The sequence below is a fragment of the Canis aureus genome, chromosome 3 (assembly GCF_053574225.1).
Source record: "Canis aureus isolate CA01 chromosome 3, VMU_Caureus_v.1.0, whole genome shotgun sequence".
Lineage (NCBI taxonomy): Eukaryota > Metazoa > Chordata > Mammalia > Carnivora > Canidae > Canis > Canis aureus.
Genome location: NC_135613.1, coordinates 64,000,658 through 64,020,172, shown reverse-complemented (window position 1 = coordinate 64,020,172; position 19,515 = coordinate 64,000,658).

Below are 19,515 nucleotides of genomic sequence, written 5' to 3'. Positions count from 1 at the left end.
CCCTATCCCTTCAACCCCCTCCCCTCCAGCAACACTCTGTTCCCTACTGTCAAGAGTCTCTTATGGTTTGCCTCTCTGTTATTATCTATTTTATTTTTCCTTCCTTCTCCTTTGTTAATTAGTTTTATTTCTTAAATTCCACTTGTGGAATCATATGGTATTTGTCTTTCTCTGACTAACTTATTTCACTTAGTATAATACTCTCTAGTTGCATCCATATCATTGCAAATGGCAAGATTTCATTCTTTTTGATAGCTGAGTAATATTACACGCTCACAAAGATTTTAAGTAGGCTATTTTAAATATGTTCAAAGAGCCAAAGGAGGGATGCCTGAGTGGCTCAGTGGTTGAGCATCTGTCTACCTTTGGCTCAGGGCGTGATCCCAGAATCCTGGGATCAAGTCCCACATTGGGCCCCTTGCATGAAGCCTATTTCTTCTGTCTCTGCCTCTCTCTGTACCTCTCATGGATAAATAAATAAATCTTAAAAAAAGAAGCTAAAAAAAACAAAGGAAACCATGTCTAAAGAACTAAAGGAACTAATGAGAACAATGTCTTACCACATAGTGAATATCAATAAAGAGAGAGAAATTATCAAAAGGAACCAAATAGAAATTCTGCAGTTGATAAGTACAATAAATAAAATGTTAAATTCCTTAGAGGGGCTCCATGGCATATTGAACAGGAAAAAAGAATAAAGCAGAGAACCTGAAGATAATTTTTTTAAAAAAGATTATTTATTTATTTATTTATTCATTCATTCATTCATTCATTCATTCATGAGAGAGACAGAGAGAAAGAGAGACAGAGACAGAGACGTAGGCAGAAGGAGAAGCAGGCTCCCTGGGGGAGTGTGACATCACTATATGCTAATGGAAACCCCCAAAAGAAAGGAGAGAGAAAATGGAAAAGAATATTTGAAGAAATGGTAATTAAAAACTGTGCAGCTGTTGAAATCTCCAACAGAGAATCTTAAAAGCAAGCAATAAGAGAAAAGTGACTCATTATGTACCAGGGATTATCAGTAACTATCAGCTGACTTTTCTCATCAGAAACTATGGACACCAGGGGTGCCTGGGTGGTTTGGTCAGTTAAGCATCTGCCTTGGGCTCCGGTCATGATCTCGGAGTCTTGAGATCAAGCTCCGCATCAAGCTCCCTGCTCAGTGGGGAGTCTGCTTCTCCCTCTCCTTCTGCTCCGCCTCCAACTGGTTCTCTCTCTCTCCCCCCACCTCTCAAAAAACAAAAACAAAAACAAAAAAACAAAACAAAACAAAAAAACTAAACTAAACCAGAAGCCTTGGACACCAGAAAGCAGTGAAATGATGTATTTAAAGTGCTGATAGAAAAAGACCATTAACCAAGATTGCAGTATCCAGCAAAACTATGATTCAAAAATGAAGTATAAATTAAGACCTTTCCAGATAAACAAAAGCTGTAAGAATTTGTCACTAGCAGATCTCTTCTACAAAGAATACTAAAAAGTGTACACCAGAATGAAACAAAAGGATAATAGATGGCACTGTGAATCAACAAGAAGATAAAATAGTACTAGTAAGATAACTATGTAGATAAGTATAAAAGAAAGTATAAATGCATTTGTATTTGTAATTCTTTTTTTTCCTATCTGAAAAAGAACTACATAAAGCAATAATTGTAATATTTTGTCAATAGGTTTATACTGTATAAACATGTAATTTGTATGACAATAACAGCACAAAGGAGATGGGATCAAAGCCGTATTGCAGCAAAGCTTTTGTGTACTATGGACATTAAGTTATGCTTATCTAACCATAAGGTTGTAAGCCAAGATGTTAATTTTAGTACTCCAGGTTACTCACTAATATCATTCAAAATAATCATGAAAGAAACAAGAGAATTGAGATGGCATACTAGGAAAATCTCTGTGAAACAGAGATGGAAGAAAAGAGAAAAAAAGACACAGATGTACAGGAAACAAATAGCAAAATGACAGAAATTTATCTTGTCTTATTAGCAAGTATATTAGATGAAAGTGAATGAAACATTCCAATCAAAAGTCACAGGTTGGCAGAAATGAATAAAAAATATAATCCAACTGCCTTCTCTGTATAAGATGCACACTTTGGACATTAAGATCAAATAAGTTGAAGATAAGAAGATAAGAAAAGATACCATGCAAACAATACCCAAAAGATAGCAGAAGCGGCTCTACTAATATCAGCAAAATAGATTTTAACAACAGAAAAGTGGGACTCGAGAAAACAAGGCTATCTTATTGCCCTTTATGAGAGTTAGTACTTCCCAAAATTATTGGAGTGCAGGAAAATCAATGCTTAGAAGGAAATTTATAGCTGTGGTTGTAAATTTATATCTGAAAACTAATAAGTCAGCAAGTTTGCAGGGTACAATATCAGCATAGAAAAATCAACCATATTTCTATACTCTAGCAATGAATAATTCAAAATGAAATTAAGAAAAGCAATTAAGATATTAAGAAAATGGGGGTGCTTGGGTGGCTCAGCAGTTGAGTGCCTGCCTTGGCTCAGGGCATGATCCTGCGGTCCTGGAATCGATTCCAGCATCAGGCTCCTTGCAGAGAGCCTGCTTCTCCCTCTGCCTACGTCTCTCTCTCTCTCTCTCTCTCTCATGAATAAATAAATAAAAATTTTTTAAAAAAGGTATTAAGAAAATGAAGAAAACTCCATTTATAATGGAATAAAAAAGAACAAAATACTTATGAATAAATTTAACAAAATAAGTATAAAATTAAAAAATGCATATATTTTCTTTTTTTTCTCAACTGTATGAGATGATGGATGTTAACTTAATGTGGTGGTCACTTTATGTGTAAGTCAAATGATTATGCTGTACACCTTAACCTGGTATAGTGCTGTATGTCAAATATATCTCAATAAAACTAGAAAAAAGAAGTATATACACTGAAAACTAAACGTACTATTATATAAGAAGTATTGGTGAGAATGTGGAGAAATTGCAACCCTCAGACATTGCTGATGGAAAGTTGTAACTGCATTGAAAAATAGTCTGCAAAAGTCACCCTTGGAAATACTTCATAAAGTTAAATAATTTCTTCTGCCTTTTATAAGAGTTATTACTTTTTGCTCAGAATAGAAAAAGGAGCAAGCTAACTAAAAGCAGACTTGAGGCTGCATTATAAAATTTTTCAGGGATCTCTTGGTGGCTCAGCAGTTTAGCACCTGCCTTCCGCCCAGGGCCTGATCCCAGAGTCCCGGGATCAAGTCCCACATCAGGTTTCCTCCATGGAGCCTGCTTTTCCCCCTGCCTGTATCTCTGCCTCTCTTTCTTTGTCTCTCTCTCTGTGTGTGTGTCTCATGGATAAATAAATAAAATCTTTAAAAAAAATGTTTCAAAGACAATGGATTGTGTTTGTTGGTTTAAATCTCAACTGTGGGAAAATATTCAGACTAGGGGTTTGGACACTACTCTGAAGGCCTTATTTTCAGAAAAATTGATAGCAAACATTCCAGAAAGTGGGCCCACTTATGAATTCCATCTAACCAGACAAGATATCATATTATTGTTTAGTGCAGTTGGAAGGATTTCTACAAGTGTGAAAGAAACATCAGGAACTTGTTGCAAAATATTCATTAAACAAATGAGTTGAAATGTACCTGTCTCTGGACAATGGAGGCCAAAGAGTATGATACTATGACAGTCTGAAGTCAAACCTCTTATATAAAGCCATTTCTATTAAAGGAGAATTACATTGTTGGAAGGAAGGAAGGAAGGAAAGAAGGAAGGAAGGAAGGAAGAAAGAAGAAAGAGGAAGGAAGGGAGGAAGGAAGGAAGGAAAGAAGGAAGGAAAGAGGGAAAAAAGAAAGAAAGAGGAAGGAAGGGAGAAAGGAAGGAAGGAAGGCAGAAAGAAAGAAAGAAAGAAAGAAAGAAAGAAAGAAAGCCTGCACTTCCTCAAAAAGTTAACCATAGAATTACCATATGACCTAGCAATTCTCCAAGTATACATCCAAGAGCATTGAAATATATCCACACAAAAACTTGAACAAAAATATCCAAACCTGTGATATTCATAATACTAAAAATGTGGAAACAATTCCTATAGATATCGAAATAAAATGAATTATATTCATACAATGGAATATTATTCAGCTTTAAAAAATTGAAGTACTGATTCAAGCTACAACTGGATAAGCCTTAAAGACATTATGCTAAATGAAATAAAAGGCAGCCACAAAAGCCATATTACATTGTACAACATTGTTCAGTTCCCATTTATGTGAAATGCCCAGAATATGCAGTCTGAGAGACAGAAGATACATTAGTTGTTGTCGTGGGCTGGAGAGAGGAGAGTATGGAATGACTAATAAGTATAGGTTTTATTTGGGGGCTGATGAGAATTTTCTTGAATTAGATGGTGGTGATGGTTGCACAACTCTGTGGATATACTGAAAACCACTGACTTGTACATATTAAGAAGGTAAATTTTATGTAAATTGTGTCTTAATAAAGCTGTGTTTTTTTTTAAATTTTTATTTATTTATGATAGTCACACACACAGAGAGAGAGAGAGAGAGAAAGAGGCAGAGACACAGGCAGAGGGAGAAGCAGGCTCCATGCAGGGAGAGCTCGACGCGGGACTCGATCCCGGGACTCCAGGATTGCACCCTGGGCCAAAGGCAGGAGCCAAACCGCTGCGCCACCCAGGGATCCCGTTTTTTTTTTTTTTTTTTTTTTTAATGATGCATTCCAAGGTCCTCTTCAGGGCTCATACCTCCTTTGAAGGCACATAACCCAAACATAACAGTTAGCTATTGCACACCAAATAATCACAGAATCAACCAGGAAAGGAAGCTGCAATTTTTCTTTAGTGCTGTACCCACAGGGAATTCTTCGCAGGTCCCTCATGTCCTATTATCTCCTCTGTTCTGTGTTGCAGGGAACTGAATTCCTACCCTCTGGTTTATCCTCAGGTTTCTGGAAAGGTTTAGCTAATGGAATATGCTGGCGGGCCACTGAGTGCTGCCACCTTGGCTTAGGTGGCATTTCTAAGGCAAGTACATCTTCTCTGTGGTCCCTTCTCCCTCTTGAGGGCTCATGACCTGGGATTTGGTGACGCTCTCCTCCCTGGACTCCTCTCTTTCTGGGATCACAGTGACTTCCTGTTTTTTTTTTTTTTTTTTTTTTTTTTGCTAAACTCTGCAGCATCTCACCCTACACCATTCAGCGTCTCAGCTTTTTCATCGTCTGTCCCACAAGTGTGTTTAGTTCTTCTGTTGGAAATATCTATGGTGGTTTGTTCTCCATCTGGACACGGACTGATAAACAATATTCTTCCAGAAATTTTCTACAATTATATGTTCATATACATAAATATGCTTTTTTATATAAATGAGGTCATAAATGTTTATGTGCTGCCTTTCTATTTTACGATATAGCCTGGAGATCATTCCTATTAGCCTATGTAGATTGACAGCTGTCAATCTTTTAAATAGCTGCATATTATTTCATCCTAGGGTCATACCATAGTGTTCTATTGGTGGCACTTCAAGTCAGCTCCAGTTTTATGTTACCAATGACACTGATACATATATACATCATTGTATATTTGGGGATATTTGGAAAGCTAAGAGAAATGGCCAAACTAGTTTCCTAAGAAGTTATCCAAATTTCTACTCCTAGTCAATGTATAGATGTACTTATTTCTTCATATTCTTATTCATTTTGTGTATTATCAAATACACTTTCAATTCTTTCCAATTTGACAGAGGCAGGAAAAAAAAAACTTTGACAGAGTTTTCTCTTTTTAAGGGCATTTTTAAAGGGCAGCTTTCAAATAATGGATGTGATTAAGGGGACCTTAATCTCCTTATGTAGAGAAGTCTGGAAGTCAGGGGTTGAACCACCATTGGCTACCTAAAAATGGAAAGCCAGAATCAGGGCCTGTGCAGAGTATGGGGATATTCCTTCTTCAGTATGAATTCAGAGCAAACCAAATCTGAGGATACATACCTGTCTTGTGGAGGTGTGATGTGGGAGGGGTGTGTGCAGGTTTGCTGCCATGCTTCTGTTATAAAGGATTTAATTTTTACTTCCTGGAACATGAAAGTCAAAGCCCACCCTAGGCCCTCTTGCTGAAGATTTTCTGTGGAGTCAGCCTTAAGTAGCTTAGACTTCCAGAAGAATTAACTGCTGAAGATGAACTCCTAGAACAGTCCCCAAGTGAGACTGTGATGTTTAGGGACCCAATCAATAGAGTTTTTCTTCATGGGATCGAGAGTCCCATACTGAATGCTCGATAAAAGTGTTATTCTCTCAAAGGAGAGCAGACACCAGGAAAGGAGACCAAGCCTTGGACTGCACTTGTAGCCCGGGAGTCCCAGGCTGTCCCTGGTAATGAGGTGGGCAGTGGAGGGTGGATGTAGGGGTAGAGGAGCTTGGGATGCAGGGAAGAAGCTTCTAAAGGGACAATCTAGAAATAGTTGTTGGAGAAAGAATGCACTCGAGGGAGGCTGGTCTGTGCAGCCCCACCATCCATGTGGCCTTCTTCACTGGAGGTGCCCTCACAGGGAGGTTGGCCAGGGGACAAAGAGAACAATCAGGAAGAGGTGGGACAGTCACAGTTACCTACTTCATGCATTTGACCCTGCCCCAGAGCCCTTCAAAAGCTACAGGTTTAGTGCTTCTCCATTCTAGGGTTTTTCATGTCTTAGCAGAAAGCTCATTCTTTGCCCTCTGTGTGGTCTTCCAGTTAGCTTAAATTGTGGGGGAGGGATGGAGGGCTAAGGGGAAAAGACTGGAAAATTGAAGAGATGTGAAGGGTGTAGAAGGGGGAAGAAGGAGAGGAGGAAGGGGAGGAGGATCTAATGCCGTAAGTAGGTCTCTTACCTAAGGCTAACCCCCATCTAATGAGTTTTGGAATCTGTTTCCCTGCCAGTTTATCATGTAGATGAAATCCCCTTTATTCCTCAACTACTGTTCATACTCTGCTGCCTCTGATTTTGAGGAGCAAAATTCTTTCACTAAGTGTTAAAAGTGGAATTGCTTCTTTGTTGTCGACATAGATAAAGCTGTCTCTGAATATCTAAAATCTATTCAGTCAGAGAGAAACCACTACTTTTCCAAGCACCCTCTCCCCACTTAAGGAATTAACTAACCATGAAAACTGCCCTGCTTTCCAAGAGATGCCCACCTGTCTCAGATGATCCAGTGACCCTGGAGCCTTGGGCACTGGAGGTAAACAGCTGCCTCATCGCCTTGACTCTGGAAGGATCATCTTCCAGGGGGAAGAATTCATGGCCTGCTAAATGGAACAGGCTAAAACTGGAAAGGAAATAAATGGTATTTTCCTGCTTCTAGGAGCATATTATAAAAATAGAAGCTGAAAGTTAAAAAAAAAAAAAAGGGAAGAAGAATTCTCAGCTATAATGCGATGCACAGGATTGAAATGTCCCTTAAGAATTTTGGTTTCAGGAAAACCATTCTTGCAACTTTTCACAACATCCTGAGTGTGGGATATTGAAATCCTTAATAAATATCATCTTTAATTCAGGACAGCTGAGTCAACAAATGTGACTGTCATTCTTGGTTTCTTCCTCTTTGTCATCTTGTGGGTAAGTAGAGGAATTTCCAACTAGGTCCCCTAAAATTCTTACTGGCTAACTCTCAATTGCCTTGGCCTCTAGCCTAGATATTGCTTAACTGGATAGCATGCCCTTTCAAATATTTTACATACTCACTTACAAGTTCTTTAAAAATAACAGCAATCAAAGCAACCAACCTATGACCCCTACTATTGCTATGAGAAAACACAGCTGCTATAGGAAGCACATGAATTTCCATCTACACCATTTTCATGGTTGCATTAAACAGTATATTTCCCTGCTGGGGCTGGGACAAGTCAGACACAAGGAAGCTTGATGTCAGGGATTCAGAGGTAATAGCTTGGTTGAGAAGCTCCTCATGCCAGGGGACTGTGGGACAGTGTGCAGCTGGAGTTGACACACATCAGATGAGATGTCACACTTTCAGAAGCACTGCAGAGGCATTTAGCTCAGGCCAGATCTCTGCTGTGTGAACTCCCTTCCCCCAAGTGGCATGTCTGTGGTGAGAGCTGAATTTATAAAACACCACAGTGAGGCTGGCAGGCTGACAGCCAGTGGGAATTGGAAAGAGAAGAGGTGAGATTGTCTGTGTTATTGGGACCTGGTGGAAGTGGGGTTGGCCTCATCTTTCTATTGCATTAAGGTGATGATGCATAAGGACTGGGATGTACTTAGGACTTAGATGACTCAGTGTTGCCTGCATGCAGAGTGGGTCCTGTGGCTGGTTCGGAGCAAAGTGTAGAATGCAAAGATGCTAAAAGGCTAGGTATGCCCAGATACCGTGTTTTAACAGTGAGTTTGCAAAGACATTCTTTATAGGTTTGCTGCCCAGCCTGGAAAGTGACACATAGTGGAGATTTCAGGCAAGAAAAGACAGGATACTATATTCATGCAGAGAGAGATAATTGAGCAGGCCCCCTGTTTTGTTATTCTTGTGGCATCCACTGCTTTCAGTAGGGTGGTCCTTTATCACTCGCCTTGAGTATTGCAAAACCGTTAATCTTGGTCCCATCTCAGGTTTTCCCCTATTTCACGCTTCTGGCTGCATATGCCACACACTGTGCTCTGTGCTGGGGACACATGTAGAGATGTAGTCTCTCCCCTTAAGACACTATTGTGTGTGTGGGAAATAACCAGGAAAGAGATCAATTATCTTCAATTCTAAAAGAGTTGTCAAAGACAAGGAATAAAGCTCTGGGAGAGCCTCGAGAATTCTTAAGATTAAGAAAATCTTTTTTCTTAAGCCCCTTAAGATTATTAAGTATTGATTTTAAATCCAGAAAGGTAGTTTCTTTGTCTATAAATAGCCAATTAGAGTCTTTTGGTAGGAGAGGTGGGGTTCATGGTCATCCAAAGGCAGTGGTAAGTAAAAATGGTCATCTCCAATTTATAAATTGGAAGCAAGGCATGCAAGTCTATGCATCAAAAAAATCATAAACATATTAGCATATGTCACTCATAAGCAAATATATTTCCAGAACTTAATTGGGAAATTCTAACCTAAAATTTCTCTTAAACCTTTCTACTTATATTAATATGATAATTCAAGATAACTCTTTTCTTATTCTCATCAGTACCTTAAATTTAATTCATATCTACTAAATATGTACTAGGTGCAAATTTCCATGCCTGGCACCAGCAGCAAATTGAAGAGAGAGGGAGAACAGGGTGGGAGGACCTGTGGCTACACAGCTATGGCCAGGAAGCTGGAGCTTCAGTTTTGGTATAGGCTGATTCTCATTCTAGCCTTTCTATTAGGACTTGATGAATCCTTTAAATACATTTTTCATTAGACATCCAGATAACCAGAAGACATATGGTGCTAACGTTCCACTGGCATTTATGAACAGAAGCAGCTGGTAAGCAGATTGAAAATTTTAAAAAAGGAACAAATGAGCCTAAGGGAATCAAAATTGTTGTCATTCAGTCCAGAATTCTTCAGTCTTTATGCAGGTTTTGAACTAGCCAGAAGAAGTTGAAAGAGTACACAGAACTCACTTTGCTTTGAAGAGTCTGGCTGGGCATGTGGCACCTGTGACAGGAACAGATGTGATCATCTTTGGGTGTATGGGCCAATGACAATATATATGAATAGATCCTGTTTCTAGGTTTACAAAGGTGTCCAAGAGGCTCCAGGGAAGATGGATGGATGCTAATTGGCCTTGTGGGTCATGGGAGGGTGTGGTGGAGCGTGGTAGGGACTGATCAGATTGCCCTTGTGTTGCTCTCCTGGTTTTCAGGAGCAGTTCACTTCTCATTTTGTAAATTAAAACTATGGCGACTAAACTTGGAACAAGCCCAATCAACCAACTGGAATGATTCACAATATCATTAAGAGTTAAATTTTTTCTCACCCAACTAATTTCAAATTACTAGGCTCTGTTTCTGCACCTCGTTTTCCCTCCCATGTTAGGCAAAGTCCCAAAGACTTCTGGAACTATCTCTGTTTCCTTTGAAACCCATATTATGATAAACATATTGTTTACAGAATGTTGAGCATGTACCAAATGTTGTGCTCGGCGCTTTGCATTCACCATCCAATCTGAGTCTCATAAAGAACATATAGCCCCCTTCTAGAGATAAGGGAGGTGAGGTCAGAGAAGGTACACAAGCTGCCTGAAAGTTTACTGAGTCAACAGGTGGCAGAACCAGGATTTTAATTCCAGTTTCTCTTACTCCAAAGTTATTCTCTGACTTTTGCCATTCAGTATTGGAGAAGTCATAATTGCTGAGTTCTTTCTATGACCCCAGTGAGATCATAGACAAAGATCATCAAAGGTTGTGTATTCAAATGCTGAAAAGGAAGAGGATGAATTTTATGAAGGATTATGTAATCCTCAAAGGATTCAGTGGGAACGTCAGCCTGAATTTTGCATCATTGGCAGGGGAAATCAGGGTAGCACTGGGTTAGGGCTCCTGGAATTTTGGCTGCAGGGAAAAGGATATAGAGATAAAGGCTTGCTTGGGGTATGTTCTTTGCCTTGAGTTCTGCAGCTATTGAAGGAACTTACTGCCAAAGTTGCAACTCCTATATGCTCTGGAAAATGTTTCGTTGTCCTCCAAAGCTAGGTTTTAAGCATGAGGTGAGTGGTCCCAAAGAGGAAGATGCACCAACCATTCTTCTGAAAGGAATGAAGATTTGAACATCCTCTGACAAAACAAAAACAAAATAAAAACTCCATTAAGCAGCTGAAATAAATAAAACTGTCAGCTGATTTCTTTTTAAATCATCCAAGACAGTGCTGCCCACCTGTTCCTCTTCATCTGAAGGTCCAGACGAGCAGCCCTGCTTAATTTCCTTAGCTCTCAGTCTTTCTAGTTGGGAGATTATCAGGCCTGATGCCTAATGGAGACAGAAGAAAGAGTTCTATTCTCCCAAGTCCTGTCCATAAAAGTGCGAGGTTAGCTCCATAGTCTCTGCATTTTCCACTGTTTGGTTTTGAGAACAAGTCACCCTACTGACAACGTCTGACACATTTTGTCCATTCATGCAAGTGATCACAGGGCCTTGTTCTTGGCGAGGGTCTTGCTTCCTCCAGTGACTCATGTCTCACACTTTTATACTTCCATGTCTCTAAATGCTTCCAAGGACACTATCTCATTAAATCCTCACATTCTCTCCACTGGATAAATGTTATTATATTCAGATGATGAAACTAAGGCTCAAGGTCATAGGTCTTGTAAGATGTAGAGCAGGAATGCAAACTCAGGATTGTCCGACCCCAGAGCCTGGGCTTCTTTACCATTGCACAACACTTGACTTTTATAGACATGGAAATAAGGGCTCAGGAAGGTATGACAGCCCACTTGGCACAGATTTTTCTGTATATCTAAAACTGTCATAAAAAGTAAGTTTTTACTTTTACAAGAGTTCCCATATATCATGGGAAAACTTATATCCATAAGTTTTTACTTTTACAAGAGTTCCCATATATCATGAAAAGGGTATAAAGAGTTCCCATATACAGTTTCCCCATTATTAACATTTTACATTTGGCGCATTTGTTACCATCGATGAGCAAATATTGATGCATTAGCATGAACTAATGTCTATATTTTATTCAGGTTTCCTTCATTTTTGCCTAAGTCCTTTTTTCTATTTCAGGATCCTATCCAAGATACCACATCACCTTTACTTACCTTGATGCCATAGGTTCCTCTTGGCTGTGACAGTTTCCTACACTTTCCTTGCTTTTGATGACCTTGACAATTTTGAGGAATGCTGGTCAGGTATGTTGTAGGATGCCTTTCTATTTGGGATTTGTCTGATGTTTTTCTCAGATTAGTCTGTTATGGGTTTTTGTAAGGAAGATCCCCCAAAGGAAAGTGCCATTTTCATCACAATCCTATCAGGGACAGATACTATCAATATAAATCATTGCTGTGGAAATTGACTTTTATCATCTGGCCAAGGTGGTTTATGGCAGGTTTCTCCACTGTAAAGTAATTCATCCCTCTCTCCCCTTCCTGTTGTACTCTTTAGAAGGAAGTCACTGCACAGCCCATGTTTAAGAGGTGAGGGCTTATGCTCCATTTCTTTGAAGGTGAAATAGCTCCATAAATCATTTGAAAATTTTCTGCACAGAGGATTTGTCTTTTCTGCCCATTTATTTATTCAGTCATTTATTTATATCAGTATGGATATATGGATATTTATTTTTGACATGAAAATTTATCTTGTCTACTGCAACAATAGGAAAGTAGTTTAGTACAGCCACATCTTGCTCTAGTTAAGTGGTAATTTCTGGTTATTGTGAAGAGGTAGTGGTGTATCTAGAGGGCATAGTCTATCTGTGGGCTGTTTACTGATTCATGAAAGATTGGTGCTGCAAAGTATCACTGGTATCCTTTATTGTGGTACTACTAGCCCGGCTCATTTCTCACGTGCTCCACTTCCCCTAAATGCCCCAACCTGGCCAGATACCAACGGAGCCTAGTAGCTTCTCATGACAGAACTGTGTCCATTTCTGACCTCAGTTCAGATAAGCAATTTACACCTCACAACACCCACCCCGACCAGGGTGCTTTCAACTTTGCAACATAACAAGGACAAGAAATCCATGATCTTTCCTTTTAAAAGATTTTTAAAATTTATTTGAGAGACGATTGTGTAAGCAAGTGGGGGGAGGGGCAGAGGGAAAGAATCTCAAGTAGACGCTCCACCAAGTGTGGAGCATGATGTGGGGATTGAACTCATGACCCTGAGATCATGACCTGAGCTAAACTCACCAGTGGGGACACTTAACTAACTGAGCCACCCAGGTGGCCCCATGATCTTTCCTTTAAAAGCACAGAGGAAAGAACCAGGTAATCTTTGATGCCCTGAATCTCCTTGAGGAATGAGAAGGATGTGGTATTTTTCTTTTCCCTTAAGTACCTATTGTGTTGTGTGTGCCCGCTTTGTTAAGAGGAACCAAATATATCTGGGTAGCAAACCTTAGTGTGATATGTGCAGATTTTCAAATTGAAATGATGAAACCTTGGGATTTGCACTAGCCCAGCATGGGAGGAGCCAATTAGTAAACCTTGGCAACAAGAGTGAAATCTTAACCACCTACCTATGCTGTCCATATTAATCATTTCTGCCACATACTGTCATGAACGAAGGTCTCCTCAGCATGTCCTAACACTTGCCGGCACAGGGTGGAGTGGAACCCTTCCCTTCCCTTTCTCCCAGGGCTTTAGTAAAGAAAAACAGCTTGCATGAAGAAACAGAGATCAGCTGTCTCTCATTTGGAAAATCTCCATACACATGTAATTTTTGTAAGAATAGTCTTGGCTTTAAAGTGTCATCATTTGGGTAAGCTCACCCTGCTGATATGGAACTTCCTCAGGGTGTCAAGAATTATCATCCATATTTCGTTTCTTGTCTGGTATGCTCCAAGAGTGAAATTGTTTTGTATCTTTATTTAAATGTCATGCTCTACTTTTCTGGGGCATATAAAATGTGGTCTGGTCCAGTGATGTAGACAGTCCTGTAGAGGCAGAAAATTGGCAGATAATACTTGGTCTATCGGTGAAAGGCTGACCTTCAAAGAATGACATGGAGCTACCTCAGTCTACCTGCACATAGGAAGTGGAGGGTCCTATCACTACCATCAGGCAGTGTAGGCTAGTGGGGAATCACTGACATAAATAAGAGAGATTGGAGTTGCAATCCTGTTCTGTCCCTTATCAACCAAATGACCTTAGGCAGGTATTTAACCTTTGTGAATCTCTGTTTTGAAATGCCTACTTTATGTGATTTCTATATGGATTAAATGAGACAAGGTATGCAAAATGCCTGAAGCGTAGTAGGGGATCCATATATGATAATTGTTGTCATTCTTATCACCAAATTGTTGGTGTTAGATTCTCTATGATTATAGTTCCAGGATTCTGAAATCCACATGGTATATTCCAACTCCTCTCATTTGGGGCTTGGCTTCAATAAGAAATTTCACAAAGGAAACTGTCTCTTCTGCCCACTATCACTGCAGCATCATTTTGAATTATTTTTCATGGTAGGATAATTTGTTCAGACATATTCTCTTTATCTCTCTCTTGATTTTATTTATGTTCAGCAATGAACATTTATAAGATCACTGGCCCTGGATGTGATGTATTCACAGCTCAAGTAAAGAAATGGGGATTGATACACGTGGATTGAAACAAGGACCATGACTTCACAACTTGGAACAGAGCTAAATTATCCTCGCAGGTATTGGCCTGTTCTAAAAGGATGTCTCTGAGCCTGCAGAAGGTTCACTCACTATGACTTTAGTGTGTTTCCTTTTCCTTTGTCTCCCCATAAACAAAACAAGCACACTTGTTCTTCTGGATGTATCCAGCCTCTGTTGGATAGGGGTTAAACCACTTTAAGGTCTTACCTGATTCACAGCCACAGAATGTCAAGGCTAGTAGAGAACTCACTGGCACTTCAGTCCTAACCATTCTTATAATAATTTGGGGATCCCATGTAGACAGCTGGGGTATGTTTTTACTTTTCTACTGGGTTGAGCTACTTGCCATAAAAATGTTTTTGACTTTCATGTAACGCATTTCTTAGCAGCCTCTCCATATTTCTGGCTAGGAGATTTTGCAACATGATACCTTTTCTTTGACCTCCAAACTTTTCAAGCGAGCAGACACTCTGCCTGTTCACTCCTTGTCCATTCTCACTGCCTCTTGTCTGCAATCATGATTCTGAAGTTGCTCCTTGGGGGACAATGTTCTTAGTTGTCTCATGATGCTCCAGCAAATTCCCTTCCCTCAATCCCATTTCCTTCCTAGTGTATGTGGCATTCTGTGTCATTCTTCTCTTCCTGCAATGGCTTGTTTGACTTCTAACATTTTATACTACTTGGATTCCCCTGCTACTTGTCAGATTATTTATCTGTCTGCTGATGTTCCCTTCTTTGCCCACCTTACAAATGTAGGCATTCCTGAAAGTCTTATTCTTATCTGTATTCTTTCATCTTCTTGCCCACTCTTTTTCTCACTCACCTGGCCCATTACCATGGCTTCAAATATCACCTTCTTACCAATGGCTCCCAAATTTTTATCCAGACCTTAAATTAACTCTTTCATATCTCTTGTTCTCTTGGTTTACTTTCTTATTGTTTTCACCTGTGGATCTTTTGATACCTCAAAAGCAACATATCTGAATCTCAATTTATCATTCATAGGTTTTAAAAATTATTTTAATTAAAAAATTGTTATTCTAGTATATTTAGCAGACAGTGTTATATTTACGTCAACTGTACAGCATAGTGATTCATCACTTCCATATTAGGTTTTTGAATTGTGGTTTCCAGATCCCTCAGGTTCATAGAAATGCCTTAGATGTTAACTCAAGGTGGGGCTAGTGGTGAGACTGAAGGCCCCACATCTCCAATTCAACTACCTGGAGCACCTTTGTTCTTCTCTTTGATATGTGAGACTTCCAAGCACGATTTCATTTTTCTTAAGGGTGATGATGATGAAAAATTGTTTGGAATCCACTGCTACCCAAATTTGTCCTGAACTCATTTATTCTACTCTTGACTTTTAAAAAATTTCCATTATGGTTACTAGAAATTACAAACTTAAATGCCTGCAGGGGCCAGGTACAAAATGTAAGTGAATGAGATTCCCTGAATCCAAGACAAAAGAGAGTGGTGGCAATTGTGATGAGCTGAAGATAACATAACCAACCCTCCAAGTAGGGGCTGTAAAACCTGTATCTGTAAGTATCATTTTCCTGGGAGTTATACATTTGCAAACTTCAGGTAGCAGTAGTATCCTAATTACCCAGGTGGGACATCTTGGAAGAAATTCTCTCTTTTCTTTCTTCCCCTCACTATTAATTTTCTTGCCATTTCATTTGTGATCAAATGTAAGGCTTCTTCTCTCTCTGTGTTTCCCTCATCTATCCTTTTCATTTTATTCTTATTGTTCTTTGTTTAGACTCTGTATTAGCTTGTTCATGGGCTATTTTGTTGCTTCTCCCTCTGAGCTCTCCTGCATCCATAGACAAATGTGGATATATGAGAAACCCATGTAAGAAGCCAATGACCTCAACTTGGTTTTTGAGGCCATTTGCCTTTCAGCCTTCCCTTTGCCTTTCCACAGAACTTAGTCATCATCATCATCCTCTGATATTTGCTGCCTTCTATATCTTCTGTCTTCTACTAGAGTTATTTATATTCATGTCTCAGTTATCCCACCAGATTGTGAACTTCGACTACTCTATTTAATGTAGGTAGGCATTCTTTAGTAACTACCATGTCAAACAGGTACTCTTTTAGGTGCTTTGGACATGGTCTTTATCCTCGAAAAAGTCCTGGGTGAAACATGAAGACACTCATGCAAACAGATAATTAAAACATTAAATAATTAAGGCTTATATTAAATATCTGTCCAAAATGCTATGGAAATGCAGAAAGGAGAATTAATTCTGAAGAAGTTGTAGGGTGAGTGAAAGATCATGAAGGTGACTCATGTGCAGGACTTAGAATGAGGTTCCCTTGATGTGGGAACCACCAGGATGGAGGGAAGAGAGGGAGAATGACTGTAGGCATTCCAGATGGCCTAAACAGAATCTTGGAAATAATGTAATATAAGGAAATGTGGGAGGTATTAAGGCTGTCAGCCTGGAGAACATTTGAAGAGAAAAATGGACTCCTCCCTAGGTAATAATAATGACTACTATGTGGAATTTATAGAGAAATTTTCAGTTCAATGTGATAAAGATCCTTTTGTAACTAAAAAGTAAGTCTTTTTGTAACTAAAGACTCTGACCTTGGGCATGGGTTTGTCTGGTGGTATACTTTGTGTCAGATGGAGGGTGAATGAACATCAGAAATTATGGAAGGATGGATTTCAAAATGAAATTTTTGACCACAAAATACTTTTAAAATAATTTTTAAAATAATTTTTAAGAGTGTTTCTGAATTGGCCAGTGTGACTGCTTTGGCCAAATTGATTAGAGCATTGTTAGACTAATTAAACCTATTGGTTCTGTCTATATTGCTTAGCACAGGAAATGTTCTCTATATAATTGTGGAATCAAATCCAAGTGGATGAATAACCTGTCTGTGATCAATAGACTGGTTTGTAAACAGGAGTTTTGTAGAGTATTTTCAGTTACTCTGCTTTCCAAAAGTTTCTATAGGAAATTGGGAAATGGGTACTTTTATTCCCTGCTGATGGGAGTATAAATTAGCACCACCTTTCTACAGGGAAATTTGGGTTCATATATAAGGAGTTTCAGCACGTTCCTATCTTTTAATCTTGTACTTCTATGTGCAGTAGCTCCTCCTAAGGCAATTATTATAGTTTGTCAAAGTTTTATCTATAAAAATGCTCATCACAGAAGTGCTAATAATTGGAAAAATTGGAAATAATCTAAAAGCCCATCGATATGTAATTAGTTAAATAATCATAGTACATCTTTACAGTGAAATATTATTCAGCCACTAAAAAGAACATTATAAAAGAATACTTAACAACACTGATAACACCTTCACAACCTATTGTTAACTTTGAAAAGCATATTTCCTAAGTAGTGTAATTCTACTTTTATCTTTCATATGTATTTATTGCTGAGCGGTGTGATTATGGAAGATTTAAATATTTTCCACTTGCTTATTTGTAGTAAAAATTTTCTACCATAAACATATGCTTTGTAATAATTAATATGGGTGTTTAAAAAAAGCCCTCACACCTGTCTGCATTGTCCTCCCTGCTCCTTTGGAGTTAGAACCATCACACCTGCAATAAGGAAGCCATGGGACTGCAAAACCCAGAGACCAGGCCAAGTTGGAGGTACAGAGAGATCCTAAAGTTGGGTTCAATCTCTTTGGCCAGGAGGACACTCTCTCTCTTCAGTCCAAAGCCTGTCAACCTACTCTACATTGTATTGGCCACAAACTCAGACAAGGAATTATCCTTTCTTTCAACTTTTCCCCCTAACTGACTCACCTCATTTGTACTTCCTAAAGCCTTTATGTGCTTTCCCTCTTCTTCCCTTCATTCAAGTCCTGATTGCCTCACTGCATCCACAAAGCTAGTGCTAGGAAGTACCTGAATTAACAGACAGGTAAAGTAGGTGCTTTTATGGAGTCAATGTCAAGAATAATTCATCTGCTTAGTTGGGGGTAGGAACCTGGACTTCTGCTGCTTTTGCTACTGAAGTGAGCCTCTTGGCTTTCATACCTTTGCTACCTGCTCTATCATGGAAGACGGTCATAAAGGAACAAGTGCAGGGTGTTAGGAGCTGAGCTATACCTCCATCTGCCTCTATGACAAGGTGACAAGGGTAGCTTGACTGCCAGGGCAAGCTAAGATGGCTTCATTCTTTTTCTACTAGCTGGGATTTGGACAAAGTGACTTCCCTGCCCTTAGTTTATGTGATTTCATGGCGATTATGTTCTTTTCTTCCTTACTAGAAACAGAGATCACACTCAATGTAAACCACTCTATTTTAACTTTAACATTATGCTCAGGGAGAAATGCTTAGTTGTGGGATCACATATGTTTTATTATTTAAAAATTTTTCATTTTAAATATGAACCACATAATGGGCAATGGTATCATGCTGGGCAGCAGCAGCAAAGAACCTCAGAGCTTATAGGAAAGGTGCTGTGTAGCAACTGTTCCTACATTTATTCAATAAAAACTTACACAGGCACTTTTGGGTCATGGACAGACAATGAAGATGGAGTCATAATTTCTCCCCTTAAGTAGAGGAAATAGACTTTTCTGGATGATTCAAGATTATTACAGCCTGTATGAAATGCAAGGGCAGAGGAATGCACACAGGTTTCAGGAGTGTAAAGAAGTGTTCCTCGGGAGGGAGGGTTAAGTTTGGGGATGAGGTGAGGCCTGAGCTGGGTCCTCAAAAATGAAAGAAGGTAGGCAAAGACAGAAGAATGGGGGAGAAGATGTTCCAGATAAAAAACCAGCATGAACAAAGGCATGAGATGTGAAAGTACATAATATGTTGAGGGAATCAGAATGAGATGTGATGCAGGCTTTGGGAAGGACATAAGAATACAGAACTGGGTATACCCAGATCTTGGAGGACCTTGGATGCTTTATTTACAAGTGTGAATTTATTTTGCAGGCTGTGGGGAACCTTAAGGAGTTTTAAGCAAGGAAGTTCCATAATTATATTTGAGCTTGAAAAAGTTCATTTGGTTGAAATGGTATTGAGTGGAAGGAGAGTGGATTAAGGAGCCACTAAGGGAGTAGTTGTTATAGTTCAGGGAGCGGTGGAAAAGAAAATCTTTAATGAAGGCAAAGGTGTAGTAGTTTGGAGAGATATTTAGGAGATAAAAATAATAGGATTTGGGAATTAATTGGATGCGTGTGCATGATAGCACCGAATTGGGAAAAAAGAAAAGACCTGGCATTGGGTGACCATTGCTTCATGTAATGATGGTCCCATACTTCTGTGGGTTCCATTTTACAAT